The sequence below is a fragment of the Gorilla gorilla genome, chromosome 2, assembly GCF_029281585.2.
Source record: "Gorilla gorilla gorilla isolate KB3781 chromosome 2, NHGRI_mGorGor1-v2.1_pri, whole genome shotgun sequence".
Classification (NCBI taxonomy): domain Eukaryota; kingdom Metazoa; phylum Chordata; class Mammalia; order Primates; family Hominidae; genus Gorilla; species Gorilla gorilla.
In genome coordinates, this window is record NC_086017.1 from 135680243 (window position 1) to 135693406 (window position 13164).

Sequence of the window (13164 nt, forward strand, 5' to 3'; positions counted from 1 at the left end):
AGGGTTTGTAAAACCTGCCGTCTATTCTGGTAGATATAAACCATTCCAATTGTTATTTAAGCCACATTGGTTTTTAAAGTCAATCAGATCCCTTTTCTCCCTTTACTGCTCCACTATCTGAAATTTATCCAGAATTCAGATGGAGGCACAGCTGAATACAGTCTGTATTGGAAAGGAAGGACTCTACATTTTTCATACTCTGCCACTGTGGTACCAACTCTACACAAAAACACTCCCAGTCATCATTTTTAGGAGCAGCTAGACCTTGATACAGAGCAAGAAACACTGGGATATGGTCGCCTTCATAGTAATGGTGAACGGGCATCCCAAAATGCGTCGGTAGCAGCATGAATAAATGAAGGATTTAAACACTGCTGACAGTCTTCTATACCTGCACACTTGCTACTGAAATAGGAGACTGGATTCACAGACCTTACAGGTTAAAAGCTATTGCTCTCTTACAACAGATGAAGAGTAGAGGGTATCATCCTCTCTTACTTATCATCATAATGGTGGATAAAACAGCTAAAAGAGCTATGATATTTTCTCACTTGCTCTAGAGGCGGCATGGAAATAAAAAATAAATAAATCACAAAAGAGCCCGCCAACATGAGGAGGAAAAGAAGTTTGAAAAGAAGCCAGTGAGGACTGACAGCCAGGAGACCTACAGTGAACAAAGGGATTAGCCTTTTGGAGAATCAGTTTCCTAGACACTCAATATTCATCCAGCATTCAATCACTGATCTCTTACTGCATGCCAGGCCCCACAGAAGGCACTGGGTCCACATAAAAGCTAGTTCCAGACCTCAAAGAGCTTATAGTCAAATGGAAACAGCAACTTCAATACACCATGACAGGAGTGTTAATGAAGGAAAGTCCAATGCTAATGGAAGCCAGGGAGAGGAGGAGGAGGGAGAGGCTTCCCAGCACAGACGAAACTTAAACTGAGCTGGAAAAAATGAGGAGGACACTTCAAGGAAGCTGAAAGAGGGTGGGATGGCTCACACCTAGAATCCCAACACTTTGGGAGGCTGAGGTGAGAGGACGGCATGAGGCCAGGAGTTCAAGACCAGCCTAGGCAACATAGGGAGACCCCATCTCTACAAAAAATATTAAAAAATTAGCCAGCCATGGAGATGTGCACCTGTCATCCCAACTATTCAGGTGGCCAAGTCAGGAGGATCACTTGAGCCCAGGAGTTGGAGACTGCAGTGAGCTATGATCATGCCACTGTGCTCCAGCCTGGGCAACAGAGCAAGATCCTGTCTGTAAAAAAATAAATAAATAAAAATAAAAACAAATAATTAAAAAAAAAATTACCGGAAGCTGAAAGAAGGAATAAGAAGGGAGAAGGCAGAAGAGGAAGTGGGCATTCTAAGCGCTAACAGAAGCTCAGAAGGGAAAGGAGCACAGTGAGGAGGCCAGACACATTTTAGGAACCTGGAGTGAGAAGCCTAGAAGGTCCCTTACTGCAATGAAATGCTAAGCCATAACAAAACTACTTATGGGTAGGAGTTGGAATAGTGGTTCTCCTTGCTGTCAGGACTGGAAGGGGTCACAAAGAGGCTTTCAAGGTGCTGGTGATGTTCTGTTTCTTGACCTTACGAGCATTTATCAAGATGTATAGTATATATATAAACTATATATATAACTATAGTTTTTGGTGTGTATATTTTGATAAAGAGTTAAAACCTATTAAGTAAATAAGGCAATGCATTATAAGCCATGGATTGTGGAAAAGAGGGAGCCAGATGCTTGGGAAATAAAATACAATAGAGAGAAAGTATAAACTAGTAGAGTTTTTTGCAGGAAACATGTGAATCTGTTATCCAAAAGGGCACAGCCATGTGCTCAACACCCTAGCAAGGAAGCAGAAAACCAACTTTTAATTTGACAAATTGTATTAAGAACCTTAAGGAAAATCAGAAACCTAAATAAATGGACAGAGATATCATTTCAGGATTGGAAGAGCCAATGGTGTTGAGACACCATCTCTCTGCAAATTGGTTTATAGATTTGACACAATCACAATCAAAAGCCTAGAAGGCCTTTTTGAGAAAATGACAAGCTGATTATAATATTTATATGAAATTGTAAGCAATGGAAACTAGCAAAACAATTTTGAAAAATAACAAAGTTGGAGGACTTCGTATCTTAGGTCAAGACTTATTACAAAGCTACAGTAATCAAGGCTATGGTCATGACAAAATATATGCAATGACAGAATGCATAGATCAGTGGAATGGGATAGATAGAGCAAAAATAGATCCACACATATCTAGTCAACTCAGCAGCAAATACTGGAACTGGATATTCATATGCAAAAAAAAATGAAGTTCAACCCATATGTCTCATCACACACAAAAATTAACTCAAAGTGGATCACTGACCTAAACGTAGACCTAAAGCTATAAAACTTCTGAAAGAAACCTAGGAGAAAATCTTTGTGACTGTGACATAGGCAAAGATTTCTTAGATAAGATGATTCATAGGATAAAAAGTTGATGAACTGGGCTTCATCAAAACAAAAACTTATTTGTTCAAAACCTTCTTTGAAAAATACTGTTGAGAAAATGAAATGACAAGGCACAGACTGGGAGAAAATATTTGAAAAAATTAAAATCTGATAAAGGATTTGTTTACAGAATATATAAAGAACTGTCATTAGTCACTAAGAAAAAACCCAAACAACGGAATTTAAAAAGTGGTCAAAAGATTTGCACAGACAATTCACCAAAGAAGAGATATGGGTGGAAACAAGCACACGAAAGGGTTCTCAACATCATTAGTCATTAAGGAAATGCAAATTTGAACCACAGCAAGATAGCCATTAGATCCGTATTTGAATAGCAAACCAACAAACAAACTCTGACAGTATCAAGTGCTGATAAAAATGTGGAACGAGGCCTGGCGCGGTGGCTCATGCCTGTAATCCCAGCACTTTGGGAGGCCAAGGTGGGTGGATCACGAGGTCAGAAGATCGAGACCATCCTGGCTAACACGGTGAAACCCCGTCTCTACTAAAATACAAAAAATTAGCTGGGCGTGGTGGTGGGTGCCTGTAGTCCCAGCTACTCGGGAGGCTAAGGCAGGAGAATGGCGTGAACCTGGGAGGCGCAGTTTGCAGTGAGCCAAGATCATGCCACTGCACTCCAGCCTGGGCAACAGAGCGAGACGCCGTCTCAAAAAAAAAAAAAAAAAAAAAAGTGGAAAGATTAGAACTCTCATAATTGCCTAAGAGAATACAAAATGTTTCACCAACTTTGGAAAACAGTTTGACAGATTCTTACAAAGTTACATATACACTTACTATCAATCCAGCAATTCCACTCTTTGGTATTTACCCAAGAGAAATTAAACTTTATGCTCAAATAAAAACCTATATGCAAATATTTATAAAAATGTTATTCGCAACCATCATAAACTAGAAACAACCCAAATATCCATCAGTAATCAACAGACACATCATAATACATCCATACAATTAAATACTACACTGCAATAAAAAGGAACAAACTACTGATAACACACCACAACACGGATGAATCTCAAAGCATTACGTTAAGGGCAAAAAGCCAGACTCAAAAGGCTAATTCCATTCATATGGTATCCAGAAAAAGGAAAAAATACAGGTACGGAAAACAGATCAGTAGTTGCCAAAGTGGCTTAGGGTCATGGGAGGAGATGGATGACAAAGGCATGCTGGGAAACTTTCCGGGGTGATGGAAATAATCCATATCTCAATTGTGGGGGTGGCTATAAGACTTTATACCTAAAAAGGGTCAATTTTACTCTGTGTAAATTATCCTTGACTCAGTGATTCTACTTCAGGGGAATCTATCCACAAGAAGTATTCTGAAATATATGCGACAGTATTTTTATTAATAGTGAGAAAAAGGGAAAGCCATGAATATCCTACTGTGCTGGAAAAGGTAAATAAACTCAGATATCTCCTCTACAGCCATCAGAAATTATTCATAGAAAGTATAAAATTATATGTAAATATCTACAATATAAGATGAAAACAAAGAATTCAGCACTATAGTTATAGTGTGATTACAAACTACTTAAGAAACAAGCATAACTCTCCATTAAGAGAACAAAATACCCCATAATGTGGTTGGGGTTGGGACTGGGGTTAAGGTTATAGACAATTTTTTGTTTTCCCATTATTTTCCAAGTTGTCTTTAATAGGCGGGCACAACTTCTGCAAAACTGGGCTCTGAATGTGGCTCTGTCATTTAACTTCTTCAGTCTCCAGTTCCTCCACACCAGCTTCTTGAGGGTCTTGTGGGGACACAAAGTGGGGTGGCAGTAAGAAGACAGAACAATGTGGAATTTGGGTGCCTTCTGATGAGCATGTGAATTTTCTTGCTGCCCCTACTTACCTGTGCAGTTTCAGCCAACTATTCAACACCTCAAAAGCTTTTTTCTTATCAGTAGAACAGGAATAATAATATAAAACATGTATTGTGCACTTCCATTATTCCACTTAATCTTCACTGCAACCTTTGTGACATAGGTAATATATTGCGATCTCATAGGTAAGGAAACTGGTGTTCAGAGAGATGAAGTGACCAGCCCATCAATTAGCAAGGGCCAGCGAAGCCAGATTCAGATGACCAAACTCTTGCCCACATTCGTATACAGAGAAGAACTGTGCATGTAATAAATGGGATAATTCATAAACGTGCCTGGTTCATGATGGGCTCTCAACTTGTGGCTGCTGGATCCAAAATAAATGTTTGTTGAATGGAAGGTTGCATCTAAAATGGAAATAGCTCCACAAGTGAAGGATGGCTCAGCATAAGAATAATAATTCTGTTTTCTGTGAAGTGGGCTCTTGTTATGTAAATGGTGTTAACTTGGCCCAGAGGTTGGGCTGCTGCGAATGAGTCAGGACATGCTCGTTCATCACCCAGGCTTTCAGGCTTGGAGGCTTTACAAGTGGTGACTCCACAGAGTATTTACATTAAAAATAATTTCCCTTATTGTTGGGTTGGCTGGCAGAGCTAGCTGTTTTGAAGGCTTGAGTTCTGTATTCCACGTTTGGGGAAGGAAGCAAAAGTGGGAAAGTGGATTGAAAAACAAAACAAAACAAAAAAACAATGAACTACAAATGGAATATAGCATGAGGGCCAGAGTACATCAGCTTTGGAACAGATTCTGAGGTCAAATCTTTGCTCTATTCTAACTGTGGACCCCTCAGTCAGTCACTTCACCTCTCTCAGCCTCAGTTCTTCATCTGTAAAATGGAAATAAGCCTGCTTTGCAGAGCTGCTGCTAGGTTTAGACAGAATGTATTAAAAAGTATTATAGTTAACACACAAAAGGGACTATAAAGGGAACCTGTAATTATTATTCCAGGACCAGTAATAATTTTTACATTTCTTCTCTTCTCCTTTTACTAATTGATATGTGAAGCTATACAACTGTTACAGGGAATATAAATTATTGCATGCTAAACAATTTAAAAGCCTTGTATTAATTCAAAACTACAATAAGATCCTACCACATGCCTTTAAAGTATCTAAAATTTAAGACTGACCACATCAAATGTTGATAAAGATATGTAGAGACCGGAACCCTCACACCCTGCTGGTAGGAATGTAAAATGATAAATGTTCTTTGTGTCAGGCCTCTGAGCCCAAGCTAAGCCATCGTATCCCCTGTGACCTGCACGTATACATCCAGATGGCCCGCAGCAAGTGAACAATCACAAAAGAAGTGAAAATGGCCTGTTCCTGCCTGAACTGATGACATTCCACCACAAAAGAAGTGAAAATGGCCAGTCCTTGCCTTAACTGATGACATTACCTTGTGAAATTCCTTCTCCTCGCTCATCCTGGCTCAAAAGCTCCCCCACTGAGCACCTTGTGACCCCTACCCCTGCCAGCCAGAGAACAACCCCCTTTGACTGTAATTTTCCACTACCTACCCAAATCTTATAAAACAGCACCCCCCCACCCCGCCCCCGCCAGCTCCCTTCGCTGACTCTCTTTTCAGACTCAGCCCGCCTGCACCCAGGTGATTAAAAAGCTTTATTGTTCGCGCAAAGCCTGTTTGGTGGTCTCTTCACAGGGATGTGCGTGAAACTTTGGAAAACAGTTTGGCAGTTTCTTAAAAAGTTAAAGACCTACCATATGACCCAACCATCCCACTCCTGGGTACTGACCCAAGGGAAATGAAAGCATACGTCCATACAAAGACATGAACATGAACATTTACAGCAGCTCTCTCATAACAGGCAAAAACTAATGTCCATCAACAGATGAATGGATACATAAACTGTTGCATATCTATGTGATGGAATACTACTCAGCAACAAAAGGAATGAATGGATACACTAACGGCGTGAATGAATCTCAAAATAACTGCTAAGGGAAATAAGGCAGGCAAAAAAAAGAGTGTATACTAGGCATATGAAATTTGAGTAAATGCAGTCTAGTGTGTAGTGACAGAAAGCAAATTCATTGCCTAGGGTAAGGGAGGCAGGAGGGAGAGGAGGAAGAAATGATGATAAAGGGGCACAAATACACTTTTAGGGGTGAAGGATATGTTTGTTACCTTGATTGCAGAGTTGCTTTCGTGAGTGTACATAAATGTCAAAATTTGTTAAACTGTACACTTTCAATATGTGTAGCTCATGGTACATCAATTATACTTCGATGCTCAGGCTGGTCTTGAACTCCTAGGCTCAAGCCATCGCAGTGCTGGCCTCCCAAAGTGCTGGGATTACAGGCATGCGCCACCACACTGGGCCCAAATACTTTTTTATTTAATAGCAGTATTCACACAGAATTTAGGTGCATGGGCTCAGGTATCTGGCTAATCTGATTTCGGTCCCATGTCTCCCTTATCTTGTTTTTGTGATCTTAGACAACTTACTTAATCTTTCCCTATCTCAGCTTCCTTGTTTATAAGAGGGAGGTAATAATAGTATTGAAAAAATAGGGTTGTTGAGAGAATTAAAGAAGATGATACACATTGAGCACCCCACTCAGTATCTGGTATGGGATAAATAGTAATTAATAGTTATCATCATAGTATTTCCATAGAGTTGAAAAACTGTCACTTATATCTATAATTCAGAAAAACATCATCTTATCTTTAGATTATATTAATAGAATTATGGGTGATGCTTATTTCCTTTCTGCTTACCTACATTTTCTAATTTTTTATGTTGAATATATTCTCTTTTTATAAATAGTTTTTAAAAGAAGGAGAAGACCTATTTATTTAGCTGAACTTTTCTCTATGTCTTTAAGTAAAGCCAAAATCTAAACAAAACCAGTTTCGCTAAACATGACAGAGGTCAGCCTCAGATGAAAGCGTCAGGAGCGCGTGGGGCGGAAATGCACTGGACGCAGATGCTTGAAGCCAGGCATCCGGTCAGGGCTGCGAGTCCTGTCACTTTTCTTTGTTCACTGTCAAATTCACCACGAGGTCTATTTCCAACTCCCGCTTCCACACCCATGCGAGGGAACGACCTCACTTGTTTCGTCACCCACAGAGATAGGTAAAAGGACTTCTCCCTTCACCTGTTCCCAGGATCTCACAGTTCTGGTCCTAGGCCCTAGGATGCCTTTCAGCCAGCACTCTCCTCTCCGTCCGAAACAAACTGGCATGTCCTCCCAGCCTCGCTCTGATCTCACCATCCCAAGGGAAGAAGTGCTCCTCCCTCCCTGAGGAAACGCAGCCCTGCAAACCCCACCCTCTTTGGAGAATTTATTCCATTGTCACTGTCTCCTCTGGTCCCTTCCATGTGCTTACAAATATGTTCATGGCCCACTAATAACAAGCCTTCTCTTCACCCTGCAACGCCACCAAACTCTCATCACTCGCCTCTCTCTTTTAAGACTAGCAGACCTATTTCCTCCTCTCAGTTCCTTAAAATCTGACCTCACTCTCAGTCATCCATGAAAAGGGGAAGCGGGAATGAGATGGAAGACCAGCCCTTCCCAGTCACTGAGAAAATTAACAAAAATGGACTCCTCCCAGGAGTGAAGACAGACTCGCTGGCTTGTTCACTTCCAACATCTGGCCCCAGAGAACACAGGGACTGGCAGAGAGAGAAACAAATGGTTAGGGAGTAAAGGACCTGGTTTCAGTAGTTTGAGGACACAAGCTTCCAGCCTGTGGAGCAATTTGGCTTCTTAAGGCTGAAAGGAGTCACACTCTGTGGCTACAGGTCTGACAAAAAAGGAAGCTCATACAGAGAACCAAGAACAGCTTCCATCCTTCTCTGCTCCACCCTCCACAGTCTTTCCCTGGTCTCTGTCCCACCTGACTTTCACCCATATGGTAAGGTGGCTCCATGGGAAGCCAACAGGAGCCAGGAAGAAGTCAGCTCAAAGTCAGCTGCACTTGGCAAATAAAATGAGCATGTATAGCAGAGTTCATGGTCACTGTGGCCAAATACAGGGGCAGCTTAGAGGGTGCACTGCTGAGAACCAGAGAAGACAGGCTCCAAGGGGCTACAACAGGACAAAAGCACCAATGGATGACTGTGTAGAAAAACAGAGAAAACATGTAGCACCTGAATTCTGGAAGGAACCTCAGAGGTTCTTGTACAGCCTCCCATCCAGTGCAGGGATCTTTCCTCCAGCATCTGCCACCTGGGTATGGGGCCCACACACATACTCACTGCCACACTGCTAAGCAGCTCTCCTTGATAGAAAATTCTCCCTTGGCCGGGCACGGTGGCTCATGCCTGTAATCCTAGCCCTTTGGGAGGCCAAGGCAGGTGCATTACCTGAGGTCAGGAGTTTGAGACCAGCCTGGCCAACATGATGAAATCCCGTCTCTACTAAAAACACAAAAGTTAGCCAGGTGTGGTGGCACGTGCCTGTAATCCTAGCTAGTCAGGAGGCTGAGGCACGAGAATTGCTTGAACCCAGGAGGCAGAGGTTGCAGTGAGCTGAGATCACACCACTGAACTCCAGCCTGGGTGACAGAGCACAACTCCATCTCAAACGAACAAAAAAAAAAAAAAAAAAAAAACAAGAAAATTCTTCCTTACATTGGACTCCAACCTGCTTTCCTGTGGCTACCCTAGTACATCCCCTGGAATAGCCAAAAGGGTCTATTCCCTCTTTTATAATGATATCTGAGGTCAGTTACCGTGCTACTTCCCATGGTGTCTCTCCTCTGAGGATGTGGTTCCCATGTCCGGCACCACCCACTTATCCCCCTGCTCTCTCGCTGTCAATGTCTGTCTTAAACACAGCTCCCAGAGGCAGGCCAGGCATGGTTCCCTGGATGTGGTCTGACCTGCACAGAGGAATTAGGTTGAAAAAGTGGCCTGTGGGCTCTGAATTGGACCTGGAGCATTAGGCCTGTGTTTGGCAGCTGAATCTTCCTACTGGCTCATGTTAAGCCTGGGGATCCCCAGGTCCATTTCATAGTAACTTATTTACGCAAATGGACAATGGCAGAGCATGACAAGTGAGACAGGCAGATTCAAGGACGCCCCGTGGGAAGGTGCAGGGGAAGGCCCGGACCACCAATTCTTGGGAATCTGAGGAAAGCCAACGTCCCACTCAGCTGTCGGAAAACACAAGTGGGGCCTGCCTGAACATGGGCTGGCTCACTGAGCTTGGCTTGCTAGTTCAAACACAAGGGAGTTCTGGAATAAAGATGCCATCCCAGAGACTGTAGCTTTAAATTTCTAGGTTCTCTGATCCCGAGGTCAATCTGCCTAATTAAAATTAACAATTGTCCAAATGAAGAGGCCGGCCCTCAAGACTGTTATCAACGCAGCCCAGGGGCCCCAGTTATCACAGAAGAGTCACCAGGCACATGTACTCTCTCTGCTGGAAAAGATCCACCATGTGAAAAGCAGCATCGTGCCTCAGTGCTATCTGAGCAAGCCCGAGGGAGCAGAGCCGATGGGTCTGAGACACCCTCCAAATTAGGAATGAGAAGGCAGATATCAGAGTTTCCATTTTACAGACAGGGAAGCCAGAGGCAAAGATAAGCATTTCACATATCCATCAGCATGCTAACCTTGGGACAGTACCAGTGGCCTCCCTGGAAAATCCTGAGGGCTGACAGAGTCACATGATAACTGTTTCTGATAGAGAGGAAACTCTTAGCTCCAGAAAAGAGAGGCACATGCAACTTTCTTCCCCTGGGACTGTTTCAGTACCATTCTACAGTTGGCAAACTGGGTCATGTGGGTAATTGTGATGGTTCCATAGACTGGGACTGTGCTCTCTTTGGAAGCACACTCTTCCCACTTCTCTGTTCCTGTGTGACTTCAAAAGATGGCAGATACTCTAATGTCAAGGTTAAGCCATACCAGCAGGTAGATAAGGTTTCCAACTCTGGTTCTGCCTTTTGTGGCTGTAAAACTTTGGAGAAGTTACTTCACCTTTCTAGGCTTGTTTCCTCATCAAAGGAGATAGTAAAGCCACCTTCAAAGGAGTATGTGAAAGAAACCCTGTTAAATGCCTGGTACAGAGCCTGGCTCTCAAAAGCACTCAGCCAGTGGTGATCAACAGCATCATTAGCACCAGCACCTCACCGGGAAGCAAGAGACCAGGATGATCCCTTGAGAGAGAAGAATACTCTAACTGAACCATGGGTCTGAAGGAGCCAGTCCTTCCACAGAGTCTGTTCTCTGGCTGTGCCTTAGATCCTACACATACATCAGTCCTACAACTAGAGTGATGCTCATGGAGACAGGCACCACGGCTACTTCAACTCTGCTTTCCCCACAGCACCTAACAGGACGTCTTGTACACAGTAAGTACTCAAGATGTTTTCAAATGTAATAATAAAACACTGTCCATTAACCTTTCAGGCAAGCACTGAGGAAGAGGGGACAGGTTTCAAGGCAGGAATGAGGAAGGAAAGGGGACTGACCTGGGCAGCCAGTGGGCAGCTCCCACAGTAGATCTGAGCTTGGGGACAGAGGAGTCTCCACAGCACATAAGGGAAAACAAGGTTAGAGGGTCTCTGTGATTGGTTTCCCGAATCATGTTGACATTCAGGCATATTTCCATCCCTTTATAACAATATACACATTCTTTTTAGTTTGTTTTTCCTACTTCCATCCACTGTTTGCAATGAAATATTTTTTAAAAAATCTGTTCTGTGGCTAAACTTAATGAGGCCAAAAGTGTAGCATTTCTTTCCTTGGGAAAAAGAAATCCTGGCCTATGACTCAGGATACAGACATTCCTCTTGAGCTCAAATCCCAGCAATGTGCAGGATGACATTTCTAATGTGTACTCTGTGACAGAGTCCAATCTGAATTATAGAACATTTTGGAATGAAGAAGGTTGAACCATATGAATTTTCCATTTTTGCAGGAAAAACATCAATAGGCAAATAACAAATATCATCAATAAATATCAATAATTTTATATGGTTCAATCTAATGTTTCCAAACAGGTTGTTTTATTTCCCTTCTAATGGATCTGCAGGCTCAAATCAAATCCCAGAGGATAGAGACTTCTCATCTATCTTTAGTTTTCTCCACCATACCTGCCATTGAGCATTTATTGGACAGCCAATAAATGCTTTCTGAATGGAAAAGTATTACCAAGTAATAGTACTTCTGGTTCTGCTTTAATGAATTTGCATGAAGCACTGTAAATTCCATGGAGGCAGCCTGGTGGATGGGAGGGTGGAAGTCCCATCCAGCATGGGACAAGCTTGGGGCCAGAAGAACCTGGTATTCCTGAACTTCAGAAGCATAAAGGCACCTGTGAGAATGAAGCCTTTGTTCACCAGATGTTTAACAAGGATCTGTTATGTGCCCAGCAGTGTCTGGTGCTGGGAATATAGTCATAAGAAAAAAAAACATAGTCCCTGCCTTCAGGGAGTTTACTATCTCAAAGGGAGGCAGGCATTCCAGGAATGCTTCAAATAAATAAAAATAAGATGATAACTAGGACAGAAGTGATTAAGGGCTTGCCTGGAGCCAGGGCATCCTGACCTACTCAAGGAAGTCCACCAGGGAGGGCTTCTCTGACAAACAGACAGTGAAGCTGAAATCTGAAACACAAACAGGCACAGGTTAGACATTAAAAGGAAAACAGATTCCGGGGGAGGAAGCAGGAATGGACAAGTGGAGCACAGGGACTTCCGGGGCAGGGAAGCTACTCTGTGTGATATTTAATGGTGGCTACCTGTTGTCGTACATTTGTTAAAACCCACAGAACTGTACAAACCAAGAGTGAACCCTAATGTGAACTATGGACTCTGGTTGATAATGATGTGTCAACACTGACTGGGTCACTGATTGTAACAAATATACCACACTGATGTGGAATGCTGATGGTGGGGGAGGTTGTGTGTGCAGTGGTCAGAGGGAAGTTGTGGGAATTCTTTATTTTCTATTCATTTTTGCTATGAACCTAAAACTGCTATAAAAAATAAAATCTACTGAAAGAAAGAAAGAAGGAAACAAAGAAAGAAAGAAGGAAGGAAGGAAGGAAGGAAAGAGAGAAAGAAGGGAAGGATGGGAAGGGAGGGAGGGAGAGGAGGGAAGGAAGGAGGCAGGCGAGGAAGGGGAGGGAGGGGAGGGAGCGGAGGGAGGGAGGTAGGAAGGAAGGAAGGAAGGAAAGAAGGAAGGAAAGAGAGAGAGAGAGAAAGAAGGGAAGGATGGGGAGGGAGGGAGGGAGGGAGGGAAGGACGGACAGGAGGAAGGGGAGGGAGGGGAGGGAGCGGACGGAGGAAAGAAGGAAGGAAGGAAGGAAGCAAGCAAACCAGGAATATAGGGAAGGAGTATCAAAGAAAACCAGGAATACAGGAATGGAGTATCCAAACAGAGGAAACAACACATGCAAAGGCCTTGCCTGAGTCAGAGTAACAGACTGCAGGTCACTGTGGTTGGAATGCAGAGGCCACAGGTAGAGGCCACAGGCAGAGAGCCTTGCAACAGGAGCCCAAGAGCAAATTCCTGTCTCCTTTCATCTTTGCTCAATGGACATTCTAAGCAAGAAGGAGCCTCTGACTTAAAATAAAAAATTGACATTCTCACCTGGTATGAAAACAGAGCCCCAGCCATCAAAGGGGCCTCCTACCCTTTCCCTGGGATGATTATTCCCTGCCTTGGTCAGTGAAGGGAGCCACCAGCACGTGTAGACACCTCCTAAGCACAGGTGCAAGGCAGGCACGTGACTTGTTTACACTAGAGGGCAAAAAGAAACA

General features: G+C 43.1%; 1 protein-coding gene across 2 annotated transcripts in view; it reads right to left on the reverse strand.

Moving 5' to 3' along the window:
• The window catches only part of ITGB5 (integrin subunit beta 5), a 124301-nt gene that overhangs the window by 58750 nt on the left and 52387 nt on the right, over positions 1-13164 (reverse strand). The gene's annotated exons all lie outside the window — the stretch shown is intronic.